The 15,881-nt window shown below is 42.7% G+C and overlaps 1 protein-coding gene across 7 annotated transcripts in view; it reads left to right on the top strand.

Moving 5' to 3' along the window:
- foxp2 (forkhead box P2) overlaps positions 1–15,881 on the top strand; it is a 104,887-nt gene that overhangs the window by 45,494 nt on the left and 43,512 nt on the right. The window lies entirely within an intron of this gene.

Genomic DNA, 15,881 nt, shown 5'->3' with positions numbered 1-15,881 from the left:
CTCCGGTCTCTCATCACGCTGCTGGGGGGATGATTAATAATAAGCACTGATGAATTCTCCACTGTCCCTGTGGGTTCTGCCATTACCTAGCAGCTCCAAAATACCACCTGCAGCTATAATTAGAAAAGCAGCATCTTAAGGTCTCTTCGCCTTAGATTCGGCCAAAGGCTTATAGGACATAGATCAAGACTAAGTTACACAGGAGTGATTTTTCCATATTCAAATATTTATATTTGAGTTTTTTCCCCCTAACAAAACAAATGAAGTAAGATTTTTAAAAGCTTTCACTTGTTTTATTTCGTTATAAATCCTGCACATTTTTTTTTTTAGATTTATATTTTTATACTTGTTTATACAGGTCATTCTTTTCAATGTGAAACCTACACTCAGTAATCCTTGTATCTAAATAATAACCATTGTGTCACAATTGAATTTCCAGCCCCTAATTTCTGTCAGGGTTTCATCACCCCATTCCCAAGGTTGTCTAAATAGACCTAATTTGATTTGAGATCACAGATTAGATACCCACTGTATCTGATTGCAATTTGCCAGCTGCAGATATGTATCAGAGCAAATGATGAATGTTGCACAGCCCTAATTACTATGCAAAATGATCACTATAAAAGCTCCCTTGTTGAAAAAAGAGCAAAAAGAAATGTGCTGAGCTCATAGTATTAATCAATTTATCATCGGCCACAGAGAGTCTTATGTTTTAATACTACTGTGTGCTGCTATGTATGTACATGCGAGACATGCATTGATCTTTGGATCTATACCATAATGTCCCATAATGAGCCTGTTAGTTGATTACAGTGGTCTGTAGACTTAATCCTGCCAGGGTTATCAGCAGGATTGATGAGCCAATACTCAGGTCTACTGCCCCTTCCAAATAGGCTCACAACTGTATTGATATTCAGAGCAAAATGGGGGCTCTGGCTTATGTACTGTAGTGGGGTCAATCTTTTTAACCAATAACCAGAGACCTCTGGGTAGCTGTGGGGACAACCTTCTGTCACTACAGCCTGCTACTTCATCCAGATGACTGACTCAATAAACTCAATGGGAAAATATTGGCTTCAAATATAAAAAATCATACATTTTATTTTCCCAGCTGTTTATTTATTAATGTTATTTCACTAAACCAGTCTTCTTGCATAAAAACGCAGTTTACAAGAGATAGTGGCAAGACTCTACATGTTGGTAAACTGGTTAGGTATGCTTTTTAGTGTTTTCCTGAGGTACATGATGCAACAAAATGCAAACTGTCCAACCCTATTTAAATGACTGCAGCATTTTGACATAAATTACAATAAGTGCGCCAAGGTGCCATCTTACTTCTAGGCTACCCCTGTCGTTACACAAGAGCTAGGCAGTGGTCCAACTTGAGAGTGACAGCAATTAACCTGCCTTCCTAGCTGTTTAGCTGGGGGAAATAGAAGGGATGAGAAATCTGACAGCAAGTGATGGGTAATATTTAGGGTTTAGGGGCAAATGAAATTCTCCCCAAAATGAAAGTCATTAGGGAGAAAGTTACCCCACAGACAAAGGACAAAATGATGTGTGTGTGTGTGTGTGTATGTGTGTGTGCACGCGTGCGCATGCTTGTTTAGCATGTGACATGTGCACTCACCTTCCTCTTATTACAACTCAAGTTTGTTGTTTAGTGCAGGTAAATACTCACTCTCTCTAAAATACTGACACACAATGTTCACCTACCATCACCTCTCACAAACACGCCTCAAGCATCTTTCTCTCTCTGCCCTTCACCTGCCTCTCTGTCTTTCTCTCCATACCATATTTGTGCCCACACACACACACACACACACACACCCACACCCACTCACATGTACCTAAGATGCAAATCTGGGCTTTGCCCTTGAGCATAATTTAAAGGCCTAATCACCCAGACTGTCCCTTTGGATGGAAAAGGGAAGGAGGGAGGGAGGGAGGATGGTGTCTCTCATTTGCACCCTTACACAAAGAAGCTCATTAGGTTTATCTTTCAGGCCTGAGATTGCCCCACTCAACTGTGTAAATAAGACACTGGCCCTGGCCTGGTGCATCAATCACCTCTCAGGACAGGAGAAAGACCTCTGCTGAAATATGTACAATTTCATAAAGGAGGCTTTTGTTAACCATCATCATCTGTGTGAAGATAAGGCTTTTTTTCTGTAAAGGCTAGAGAAGCATTAGGACAGCAGAATGTACTGTATGTCTTTGTAAAATTATTTCCCCTTTCAGTGAATAGACAGCTCTTGCCCGGAAATCTTTGTGTCTGACTTATTTACAATGAAAGCCATCTTTCTTTTTATTTCAAGACTGGCTATCGGCAGTCAGTCCCTACAGACTAGTACATACAGGCCTGTGACATATAGGCCTGTAGTTTCCCCCTTTGCGATGACACTAAAGATATAGGGTGTGAATGACAGCATAGCTACTGTTTGCTCACCCTTCCCCAGACAAAACACAGTATTATTCTATTATCTATCCAGCCGCCACCTCTTCCTCCTCGTCTCCCTCTGTCTCCCCCTCTCTCTCTCTCTTTTTTTCCCCCCTCCGTCTCATTCTTCAGCTCCTTGAAACCTGGGCTGTCCATCTATGTTTAAGACACATTACATGTGGCCTCCTGGAATTTACAGTGGCGCTCTCCCAGTAACTCCATTTCGCGCAGGAGTCCCCTGAGAGCACGGCGAAATGTCAAGCTGCAAGACTTGAAAGAGAGACGAGGAGAAAGGGACAGTAAGGGGGAGGGAGGGAGAGAAGGGGGGGGTGGTGGTGGTGGTGGAGGAATCGAGAAGAGAGCGTGAGAGAGATAGACGTGGAGAGACAGAGTGAAATCTGCTGGAAATAAACATTTATGGGTATTTTATGCTCTAGCAGTCGGGAGCTACGGTGAAGGCAGAGCGGACAGCGGGTCAAAGGGCAGCACAGGTAGAACTAGAAAGATCATAGTGTGTGTGTGTGTGTGTGTGTGTGTTCGCTTGTTTGTGAGATCAATGCCACAGCGCTTACTTACCTTGAAAAGCTTTTTTTGCTTACAAAAAGTCAAATAAAAAGTGAAACAGAAACCACATGCATATTAACATTTTCAAATTCAATGGTAAATGCATTGAATGGAAGCCAGTTGATATAACTATCAACTATAACAATCTAGGTGAGGCCTTTTGTTTGACCTGACACTTTTTTTTTTCCTGTGTAGCACATTAGCCCAGTGATAAATGAACAGGGCCAGGGTTAACCACCTCAGTGTAAATAAGAGGCAGCCACTCAGTAGCACATACTATAGCCAATAGTCCTGCAGTCTCTTGCCAACCTAGTGCAGGCCAGGATCAATGGCCACTTCACAACTCATTTCCTTTTACGCCTCCCTAACTGCCCCGCTCCAGCTCTGGGAAATAAATGGCACTGGATCTATAAGTCCACTCACACAAGCACAAACACATATACAGGCATGCATACACATTCACACATACTCTGAGGGGACTGAGCAATTGTTTTCAGCTCAATACCCTCCACAATAATTTATTTGCAAACTGCCTTGGTGTTGAATGGTGTATCATCTTTCGTGGCCTCACAATCGAAAACAGGCATTCTGTCATTGTTTGTTGCCACTCCCCTGTCGTTGGCTTAAACAGAGTACCAGCCGTTAATATGGTGGGTTGGAGTGTTACTGTCACACACAGCCTGAATATATCCATGTAAATGGCTCTGTTTTCCTGTAATGTGGAGTTAACGGGAGGATCGAGAAAAACACGTGCGGCGGTGTGCCTTCCGATGCATACAAGGTAACGCATTGCTGCCTGCTTTTCTGTAAATGATCCCCCCCCTCCCCTACCCTCCCCCCCAAAAAAGGCAAGTGGCTTATAGTCATTTGATAGGCCACGACACCGCTATCCATTTAACAGAGCTTAAAAATCCTACATATGCATATGCCGGGGTGTCTTAAGCTGACAACCAAAAGACAGGATTTGCTAGAAGGCAGCTTTGGAGTGTTGTGAATTTAACAAGCATGTCTAGTATTACAGTTCCTCTCCGCTTTAGCCATGAATAGTAACAAATCAGACTCTGAAACGCATGCCCAATGGTTTGTTGTGTATACCCCCCTCCCCTTCTCTAACTAATATTAAAATGACTTCAAATCTGGTTAAGAAGATGACTAGCAAGAAGTAGTAGCATCTTTAATGTCACTGGTGCTCTCTTTCTCTAATGCATCCACAATCTCAGCTCACATATTCCAGGTATCATCTTTTTTTTTTTTTTTTTGCACTTGTTAACACTCTCTACTGCTCCGATTACCTTCATCCCTGACCCATTTTTGAATATATGAATGGCTCTGTCCTTCTCTCAAGTTGTTTGTAGTTGTAATGCTACCAGGCTGCAAGGGGAGATGCTCTTTACGCATTGCCTCCAAACACTGTATACATATGTAAGAGAGCCAGCCGGGGCTCTCAGCCCTCTCCTCTTCACAGCTTTTCATACAAATGCAGTAAATAAGCTCAGGCCGTGGGGAATTGAAGGCTCCAAACAGACGAACTGACTGACATGTTACTTAGCGCTGGCTTTGGCTCTCTTCACTGCAGGCTTTTGAGCTGAAGCTGCTGGGTTTTATAGAGCATCAGCCAATGTCAGGTCCTCCCTTTGCTGTCAAGGTGGACTGACATCTGTATCATTTTAGAACTGTAAAATAATAACAGCAATATTGTTGGCTATATTTTTTAAATTCGGGGCAAATTGAGAGGAAATAGTTTGGCATACATAAAGTCTATAGAGTTGATTTATGGAACAAACTCCATTTATAATCAAGTCATTTGGAAGGGGAAACTGAAAATTTGTTTAGGGCAGATACAGCGAATACTGTAGCCAGAGGTTAATGATGGAAGTCAGCCAAGGAATCCACCGCAGCAGAGATAGACAAGCCTGCCTCTCTCCAGCCTATGTTCCCCTCCCAAACAGCCTGCCATTTCTCATCAAGACTTAACCACTGCTTATTTACCCACACTGGGGGACTTAACTCGCACGAATTGATCAGTGATAGCACTGGAAAGCTGCTTGTTCCACCCTGATAAAAGTGACGCCCATGAGCATATGCAGAACATGCTTTGTGGGCTAGGCGCAGCACTTCAAGCTTGACTAGACACTAAGCTGATATTGGTTTCACGCTTGAGTCCATGGTACAAAATCTTCCAATGGAAACCCAGAGATTTGATTGTTTCTGCATATGCATTTATCAGAAGTTTACATGATAAATATACATTAGCCTGGTGGCTTGGCCATGCGTGGTATTGTTTCAGCGATACTATTCTTCATGCATTCCTTTTCACCTGTTTGGACTTCATCATCCAATTCAGCGTGAACCTGATAATCATAATTTGCACAAAACTTCAAATGGATTTGTCTGAGTTTTTTGCATCGTTAGTCTTTCCCTGAATTTCTCTCATAGCGAGGAAATACTTCTTTGTTGGCAGAAGTTTTAAATGTTTGAGGAGAGAATCCCTCTCAAAATCACTAGAAACTACTTGTGTTTCTTTCTGTTCTTTCCATATTCTTTGTGTTAGGAGTGTGCCAACCAGCTTGTGTCTGTACCATGACATAATTCTCAGACTCTGAAGTTGAAGTCCCTACAATATTTATAAAATAACCTCCCACCCCCCTCTTGGCTTAGTCCTGACTTAATATTGTATTGCCTTCACTACAGTCCTAAATGATATGTAATTTATCTTTCATTCAAATTTCAACCAGAGGTTTTATTTTTTAATAACCACTGTAATTGTTCTGTCCTTGTATAGAGTGCTATGAAGGGAGTGATCATGCTTTTGGCACATTTATCAAAGCTCAAGAAAAAAAAAAAAATGCAGAAAGGAGGCCCCTTTTCTCACATAGCCAGACTAAGTGTGCGACAGAGTGATAAATTTTCTTGTTAGGAGAAATTACATCCACTAACTTGAGCTACTTCAGCATGAAATTGAAAAAGGAGCATTTCTTGTGAATTTCCATTCTTGATTCAATGAAAGATGTAGATTAGCCCTTTGGAAAAGGACGGGGAACAAGAATGAAACTAAAGAAGTATGACTCTGCTCACTCTGGATTGTTCTTAGAAGCGTGATATAGGATGCTGTTGGGAAAGGCTTTGTTTATGCAAGTATGGCTCAGTCAGCCTGGTGGCAGATTAAAGAAGAAAAAAAAACACTTTAACATCTCTCTCTCTCTCTCTCTCCCTCTGTTTCTGTTAATGTGTATGTAGTATACATTTACGTAGTTCACATAAACGTGTACATTTTTATATATATATATATATATACAAGAATGTATATATAGTATATGTGTTCACACACAAACCTTACGCATTTTTACATTTTTATCACTGGGCTCTTCCAAGCCTCTTCGCCTACTTTGCCCCAGTCACAGTCTGTGCCCATGATAGCTCCCTCTCTCCATCTCTTTCTCACCTTTCAGACACACACGCACACACACAAACACATTTCACCAGACCCAGCTCAGTCGAGCAGTCTGTTCTGGTGAGGGTGGGGGGGGGGGGGGTGGTGAGGGGTGGGGGCTTGGAACACTGATTGATAGACGCTGGGTGTCAGAGTGGAAGGCAGATAACTATATCTCCTACAGCTCACTTAAAGGTCAAACACACATCGCTGTAATTGGAATATTCACAAGACAACCACCAAGGTACAATGCAGGCTCGAGGAAAGAAATAGAGAGGGAGGAGCAGAGGAAAAGATAGGTGTTACATAAGCAAAAACATTGAGACAGAGGAGAGGGAGAATGAGTGTGATCCATGGCCCTTCCACAGGAAGATGTAGTGGCTATTTATTGAGTTGATCTTTTGGGAAAGTGTGGCATTCATTGAAAGATACATCACCCTCACTGGAGGGCCATTAAAAATCTGTCCTGTTTTGCATCACTGCCAGGACACCAAAAAAAAAAGTTTTCTCCTTCCACTTAAAAGAAAAGTTGAAAAAAATGCAAAATCATAAGCACGGATGCCATCACACACATCATAATTCATGAACAGTTAGTTTGTGCCAGTTTGGAACTGAGTAGATGATCCTATTTGTTCTGAGTGAGCTAACAACTGAACAAGCTCTAAATGATGAACACACCGGAAAATCTACTGTTCACAATAAGTACAAATATGTGTTTTGTCAATTGTTTGTCAACACAGCCGGCAGCTAAATACAGAGTTAGCCTTGCAGCAGGTAAGATGAGGTCATTCACAGCTAAGGTCAGGGTGCTCTCTAATCGACCCTAGAACAGGGTAACACTTACACTCAGCAGTTAACCTGAGCTCTGCAGGACGAGACAGACAGACACTTATACTATTGACCTGCAACAGCAGAGCCCCCAAGACAGGATCTGAGGCACACAAACGCAGACACAAATACACCCACATACAAATACCATGCTCTAAGCCTTGCTTAAAATGACATCAGCCCCCTTTAAGCCAATTCTGGTTGTCATAAAGATGGATGACAGAGAGTAGCTTTTCTGTTTTCGTAATTGTTAATGTGTGTTCCTGTGTAGACTTTGAATCAGCATGTGCTGTGTACATATCTTGTGTGTCTTTATTAATGGTTTAATGGAGGGTAAACAAACTTAAATGCAGTTTACCTACCCAGGATGCAGTAGCTGAGATGAGCAAGGTTTTCCCCAACCTATTGTTTACCCTTACAGCCCCTTCATGTTTGCACACGTGTGTTGAATGTATAGTGCACATGCACACATTAGTGTGAGCACATTTATCTTTTCAACAGTATCTATTAGTATTGGCATTCTGCACAAAACCGTCTCTTCCGCGGCGGATGCTCGCTCTCTGGTGCCACAGCCAGATTGCTAGTCGCCTCTGGCCATGTTTTTGGAGTGGGAGCCTCTTAATAAGGCCTTGTCAACAAAGACAGACACAAGCTCCATGAAAAACAACTTCATTCTGTGTCTGATCCTCTGACAAGAGTGATGAGAAAACACTAGTTTTCACTGAAATACAGCTGTGTTTAAGCTCACTTAATGGTACAGTGAGCATATAGTTAACAGTTTTTCAATACAGTGTGATATTGTCATATAGACAGTGTGTTGCCTTATGATATTTAAGCATATCAAGCTCACTCAATTTGTCAGTGTTCGAATAATTGGCATAATATTTCTGAGCAATATTCCCACCCCACTGTTGCAGTTTTTCCACTGGGCTCAGTCTTACCAAATGAACTATGGCTGGCCTGAAAGCAACATTTCATATCAGGTATTCATCCAGCTGTGTGACCTCCACTCGCCTGGAACTGTGAAAAGGAGAAGGATCATAATCACCTGAAGAGGAAATCAAGCGCTTCAGGAGAGAGAAAGAGCGTGTAATAGTCAGCATGCGCACGAGAGAGAGAGAGAGAGAGAGAATGTGTGTATTTGTGTTTTTTTGTGGGGTTGGGGCCTGCACAGTTGAACAGTCATACCTCATGCCAGCTTTGCTTTTGCAAAGAGAACACTTGACCTCACACACACTGTCCGCCTCAAACAAACACACACACACACACACTCTCCTCTTCCTTCTTCTACCCACACAAATGCCTTCCCCCCTGTCTCCTCTCTCCTCTCTGTCTGTCTCTATTTTTCTTCCTCTCTGTCTCTTTGTGATAGTATACTGTGGAAGCTCTCAGTTGTCGGGCTCTAAAGGACTTCCCTAAGAGCAGCAGTAGATAAAGAGCATTGCTGAATGGGCTTGCTGTCACCTTATCTAAACGAAGCCATACAGCACAGGTCAAAGTAAAGACTTTGCTAAAGCCACTAGCAGAGACAGAGAGGGAGGAAAATAGGTGCTTGTAGGGGTAAATTGAATTTCATAAGTGATGACGGATGGAAGAGATGCACAGAGACAATGTCAGAGGTTCGGAGAGGACAGGAGAATGGCTTAAGCAATTATTTAGTATGTAAAGTCATGGTACATTGAAGGTTATTTTGGAAAATATTATGGGCTTTCAAACCTCATTAATCGGTCAAGATATGTTTTTTTTTTTCAACGTGACAAGGCAGTCTTGTTTCAAATCCTGCCTCAGTTTGGGGGTTCTGTGTCAAGTTTCAGCTTGAAGGTAGCTGAGAACTATTATTCTCCCTTGCTAGAACAGATATATCTTTCTATTTGCACATAATATCCATGGTGATAACAGCAGGAGGTGGGATGTTAGTGAACGTTAGCAGTTGCAGTAAACGACAGCAGGCCAAACTCTGTGTTATTGTTGGCATGGCCTCCCAGCGTCTCAGCAGACACATATATTGGTGCATATGCACTCAGACATAAACACACACTTTATCTGTGATGGGCAAAACAGAGCAATGTTTTGTCTTTGTTAGTGGAAAAATAAGTGTGAGGTTACACAATGGAGCTAGGCACCCCCCGCCCCCCCTTGAGCCCCTCCCAACATCACTCCTCTCTCCTATACGAGCTCTTGCTTTCTTCCTGGGGTAGGAGCGAGCAAATTCATCTCGTCAATCCTCCCGGGAGGGTGTAGCTATGCAGCTCTGTTTACTGTGGCAGAAAGTTAATATAAATTTTCATCAGTGGGGGAAGTTTACACATATGATTCTATTTGTCCTTCATTATTAGCACCTGAGTCTAGGGCTGGGTAGGCATAATTGTCTACAGACATAGGCCAAATAGATGCAAGGGAAAAGCAAATAAGCACACCCCAAAATAATTTGATGCTTGTGTGTTACAATTCTCCACCCTAGGAATTCTTAATCTAGAGAATCAATAAACAAGGGGTGAGAGACGTGGGAGAGAGAGGAGGAAGAAAGACAGAAAGATGAGAGGAAGAAATGAATAATATGATATGAGTATGTGGAGAAGGGGGGGGAGGGAGGGGAGACGGGAAAGAAGTTGAGGTGAATTCAAAGTGCAACGAAGAGGTAGAAAGGAGTTGAAGAGTGCAAGAGATCAATATTGAAGGTTTTCTTCCCAAACACCTATTATCCACTTAAGAAAAAAGACAACAAATGAGCACAAGATAGATATTATTTTTTGGATGAGGCACTTTGTATGTAGAGACAGAGGAAGCTGAAGTAGCTGAAAATACTGAGAGATAGCAGAGTGGGGACACAGAAGCCCATTGTTCTAGCTTTACCTCCGTCCTGAGGCCCGAGCAGATTCTCCATGGACCTCTCCCTCCCTTTCTCTCTCCCCCTTCCCTTATTCACTGCAGACTGTTGATTTATTGAGTCATACATTAAAATGCTCATTACTCCTACATATTTTCCAAATTCTCTTTTTCTCCCCTCTTTCTCTCTCTCTTCCATTGGCTCAACCGCGGCGAGATGTGAATTAGTTTCTCTTATGGACGTTCGGTTTCTTTTGGGACATTTTGGTTTCCCGCTCGCCACCATCTTGGCACTTATTGGAGCCAGATGACCCAAATTTGGGCAGATAGGGAGGGAACATGGGTTGAGCTAAGAAGTAGCAATGACTATGACTAATTGTGATGTACTAATACTTCCCTACAAAGGCAAACAGCAGTAACTACGCTAACAATGAGAAAAATGGCTTCGAAGTTTTTTGGCTGTCCAGCCAAATGTGTTATAGCTAGAAAAGCAGTTATGTGCTTATTAAATATGTATTCTTTAAGTCATTTTCATGGCTTAAAAATCATGACCAATTATTTGACCTATGACCCCGTGTTTTATTAATCATATATAATCATAATTATATTGAAAAAGTTGAAATAGATGAGTAATTAAGATAAAATCAGGCAATCCTCAAATATTATTTTGTGAGGTTTAGGCTATTAAGATGGCTTAACATATTTATTTTAATGGTATCAGGACTGTAAAGTATATCAATCAAATCTAAGTTAATAAACATTAAAGTTGTTGTAATGCTTGCTGTATAGATTACAAACTGAAGTTATATAAATTATGACTTAGCTACATAGTGTGCAATGTAACACCTGATTATGGTTGTACTCTCTGCACCCTGTAACCCCTGAAATGTACACGAGAGAGAAGAGGGAGGGGGCTGTCAGTCTGTAAACTAATGTTAACGTACTCTCTTGTCCTGTCTAGCACAACAGAGTGCTAACACTAACACAGTGATATTCAAACTATTATTACTATCTACTATGATAGGTTCAGCTGATAATACACAGATGAAGTAAGTAAGAGTTCCAAGTGGAGAACATGAAGACACCCTTCTTTGGATTGTCCTGAACGGGATTTACAGAATCCTCATTTATTAACAATTTGGACGGCTGTCACAGGCCGCAGTAACTGCAGCCGAAGCTCAGAGGAACCAAGGCAGAGCACAGTAACTACACTTGATTATGACTGATTGTGATGTGCCTCGGTTTTTGGTTGGATTTTGAAGTTACTGAATTTTTAACATTGTTTTTTCTCTAAGAGGCTGAAGTTAGACAATTTGTCACAAGATAAAACATACATTTAAAAAATCATTTTCAATCATAACTCACTTTTGACCAAAATTGCAGTTACTGTGGTTTGGCATTGTCTGGCAGAATACACCTGTCAGTCTGGCTCTTATCTGCGTCTACAACTGAGGTCAAAAGAAGTCATTATTTTTGGCCAAAATGCTTTTCCTTTCCAAGTACTCAACCAAGCAGAGATGTGCATTGTGCTCCGTGTAGCTGCTTCAGAGTGGCGATAAGGGAACTGAATCTGCAGCTATTGTTGAGGCACCGGTGCGTCATCGCCAGTTCTGACCTTTATGAAAGGATAGGAGTCTTTCTACTCGTGCTGCCGAGTTACTTAAGGGGAATGAGATCAATAGCAGCCATATACTATAAACCTTGACACATCAAGCATTGGTCATAAAAAAAAATTGTAGGGGCTGCATTCATTTAGCAGTGAGTGTTCAAAGAGCCTAGAGGAATTTCATGAATCATCACACAATTTTCTTTTGCCCTTTGCTCCTCCATCATGTCCAACACAGTGTGTACAAAACTAAGCAAAAACATGGAACAACACCAATCTTCAGTTTTCATGGTCACATACTGTGTCATTGAACTTGTGTTTAAGGACCATCTCTGTAATCAACTCCACCCAGCTGCATCCTTTTTCCTTTTCTTGCATGAAGACATGTGAGGACCTCTGCTGTTCTGACAATGTTCCCTGGTTTGCTTGTTTTTATAAACTTATGCCCCCACTTTTGTATTCAGACATTGTATAGGACATCTTATCCTTCTCCCCTTCTCTTCTCATTTGTCTATCCTCTCCAGCCAGCCCCTCTAAATCCGTATCCATCCATCCATCTGCCCTGAATCCACTTATATAAGAAGATAGGGTGTAAATATTTTGGTGTGGAGTGTCAGCGCGTATCTCCCTCGCCAGCGGGCCGCCAGCCTCAGTCCAATCAGCCATGTTTGTTTGTTCAGCTTAAACTGTTTGTGCCTTGTTTTCCGTAGCATGCGACTCCCTCCAGCTTGATAAAGTGTCACACTTTTTCTTTTTCTCTTCCCTTCTTTTCACTTTTCACCCCCCCCACCCCCGCCAAACTTCTGTGTCTGTGTTTCCTAGAAGCAACGATAGATAAGCCTGGTAGTCTGGTGCTGGGTATGTGGTTGTGTGTGCTTATGCACGCACCAGGATGTGTGTGTGTATGTGTGTGTGTGGGAGTTGTCAAGACTGTCAGCATGACTGGAGTTGTTCTGGCCGACAGCCTAGTGTTGAACAGCAGCCTTTTACTCCCTATAACAAACACACATACATGAATACACACAAAACATCTGTTCTGCACACCACAGAAAGACTGTGATATCATGATGCAACCCATTTCTTATTGATCAACAGTTGACACACCATGTTAACAGCTACTTTCCGGAACATGGAAGCAACGTGTGCGGGCCACAGACCTGTGAAGATGTACCTGTTGAGGGCAGCTTATTTCATGCCTGCTTCATCATTCCAATAACTGCCATATCCCCTAATAACAACAACTCCCAACGTGACCCGAGCCAGGAAGTGATCTGCACTATCCAAACACAATGTCACAGCTCCTCAGATATATCCAATTCCAATGTCATGGCTGCATATCATGCAGTCTCCAGGTGGATTTGAAAGAGTGACATTCTTAGAGGATGGATGGCTTATTTCTTGCCCCCCACACCCCCCATCACCACCACCACCACCACCACCACCATCCGCCACACACAATAAGCAATCTGAAGATTTGCAATGGTTTGGCCCACTATTGCAGAGTCTGCTAATGTTTTTCATGCTTGTTTAAGATCTTTGCATGCTCCTTACAATGGTGCATTGTGATAGGTGTTCCTTATTACCCTGTTCTGTATAGAGTCTAAACACTGGGGCTGGGAGAGGAGGAGGATAGTGGGAGGGAAGGATGAATGGATGGCTGATACGTGTTTTTTTTTTTTTTAGTTCCCTCTCTCTTCCCCTCTCTGTCAGTCTCTTCTCACTCTCTCCTTTTCTCCCTCTCCAGTGATCTCTGCATGCCTATTAATGTAGCAGAGGAATGCCTGTGTAAACATTCTTGTTTCTCAGTCCGTTTCGCATAATAGTTGCCTGTATCGCCTTTCTCCTGACCTCACTATCTGAAACCAATTACACCAGATCCATTTGGGCTGAATCTTATTTTCATAAGGATCCCCATGTTGCGGTCTTGGTCGCTCTGTGTGTTATTTTCCCCCCTCTTATTTTTTTCGTCTTTTCCAACCTCAGTGATGGATATCAACATCAAATATGCCTCTGAGTGCCTTGTTATTTATATAGCAGGGCCTGGCTCTTTTTCTCTTTCTCTCTCTCTCTCTCTGTCTGGCTTGCTCTCTCATTCTGAAGAATGTGTCACATTGTGCTGTTTATACAATGTGTGCATTAATAGACTGGGGATGTCATTTTTTCGTGCATAGCAACCCAGGTTAAATAGGCGGTGCGCCTGCACTCGTCTGTGTTTTTGTCCGCTCCACCAGCTCTTCAGCAAACTTTTGATGACTTTCCTTGGCATTTGCTGCTTTTTGTGCTTTGAGATGGGCTTCAGCTTGCCATCTCTGTGGAGTGGGGAGGTGGGTGGCACAAATTGGTGCTTTTTACTGTAATGGCTGAATACTCAGAGCCAGTGAAAGTGAGGGGACAGGGCTTTTTTTTTTTTTTTTTCCCTCCCTTACCTTTCCGCACCGTCACAGACTCTCAGAAAAATGGCTAACCCCGCTTCCACAAAAGAGGTGACAGACGGTTTCAGGCATGACAAACCACTCTGGGAAAGTTTGGCCGGTGTTGATAAGGTCTGTGTTATGTTTAGAGAAGTACTCTTTATGCAGTCTGAGCAGACTTCTTTTCTAATAAGCCCGGCGTAGTTGATCTCTCTGCTTCACCCCCTGTGCATCACCTCTCATACCTGCACCTCCCTCGATATTTACCTGGCATGGATATTGGAAGTGCTGTTAAAAACATCCTTTTCTTTGTACTCTTGACCGCGTGTAATATATCGAGTGGCTCTCTTGACTTTGGGTATAACACAGCGAGTCATTATTGATTCACACATGGATAAACATTTCCTCCTGACAGCTACCTTGGGCTGCACTCATCAAGCAGCCTTCCCTCTAACTACTGTGTGCAGGACTCAATAAGCCTTATAATTACTTTGATTCACCAACCATGGTGAGATTAATTAGCCCCTGTGTTTTAATTAGCAAAGTGATTGGCTGCATTCAAAGAATTTGTTTTGTCTTCTGCGTTCAGTCAGAGGAAGTCAAAGTCAAGCAATGTTTGATTTCCCGTCCATTTTGAAAATAAAAAGTCCACAAACATCAAAGCTTCCTGGGCCTGTGTGTGCCTGCTTACTGCAGGTGTTGATGTGAGCTACAAGCAACTTTAGTGTGTGTGTGTGTGTGTGTGTGTATGTGTGTGTGTTGTGAAGAAAAGCTATGGCTCAGCTTACAGATGTCACATTACACACACACAGACACACACACACACAGACACATGCGAGGCAGTGGCGACTAGGTTCCTCTTACCAAGGAGACAGATCAATGCAGTTAGGACCCAGTGCCAGTGTAATGTGTTTGTTTACTTTACTTCAGAAAGCCTGGCTCCTCCTGAGCAGCCAGACAGACAGACCCCCCCCCCACCCTCCCCTTCCACCCCCTCACACACACACACACACATACACACACTCCCCTACAAGCACCACCACCACCACCTCTCCAAGCAACCCCCAGCTCTGTCTTTTCATAATTGATCAGGGGGGTGGCTGCGTTCCCCGAGGGGTTAAGACATGGCAACTTTTTTTTTTTTCTCCTCCCTCTCATTTTTCTGCCTCTCTCTCTCTCTCTCTCTCTCTCTCTCTCTCTCTCTCTCTCTCTCTCTCTCTCTCTCCCTCTCTCTCCTGTCTTCTCCTCTTGTTTGCTCAGGATCTCAATGTACTAGTTCAAACATTGTTCCCACCAGCTGGCAGAGCTGCGCCATATGCACGCCCTGTCAAGGCAGCTGTTGTCATGGATACTGGCAAGCACTAGAAAATAAAATGAGCACCTCTGATTCCTGAGGAAGTGTCACTCTCCATCTGAATTTTTTTTTTTTTTTTACATTCCTTGCTTCTCCTCCTACTCATCCTCTTCTTTTTTCATCAAAAAAGAAACACTATGAAGTTGTTGTGTTGTGTTGTGTGTGCGTACTTGTTTTTTTTTTTTTCCCTTCTCTCCCACTTGATGCTCATGGGCCTGAAGAATACAAGGTATACGGCTGTGTAGAGCAGCAGCAGTAGTAGCAGCTGTGCACAATGTTCTTTTCTGCCAGACTCTTTCATCCATCTGCTCTTGAAGAATTGGAGTGAAGCTGCTAGCCCAGCTGCCACTGTACCTGTGAAACTGGAGCTCGCTCGTCACACGCATTCAATACACACAGCCAGGCGGGAGGGGATCTGTAAT

This window comes from Thunnus albacares, chromosome 23, assembly GCF_914725855.1.
Source record: "Thunnus albacares chromosome 23, fThuAlb1.1, whole genome shotgun sequence".
NCBI classification, from domain to species: Eukaryota; Metazoa; Chordata; class Actinopteri; order Scombriformes; family Scombridae; genus Thunnus; species Thunnus albacares.
Note: the sequence above shows the minus strand (reverse complement) of the source record. Positions and strands in the feature narration are given on the sequence as shown.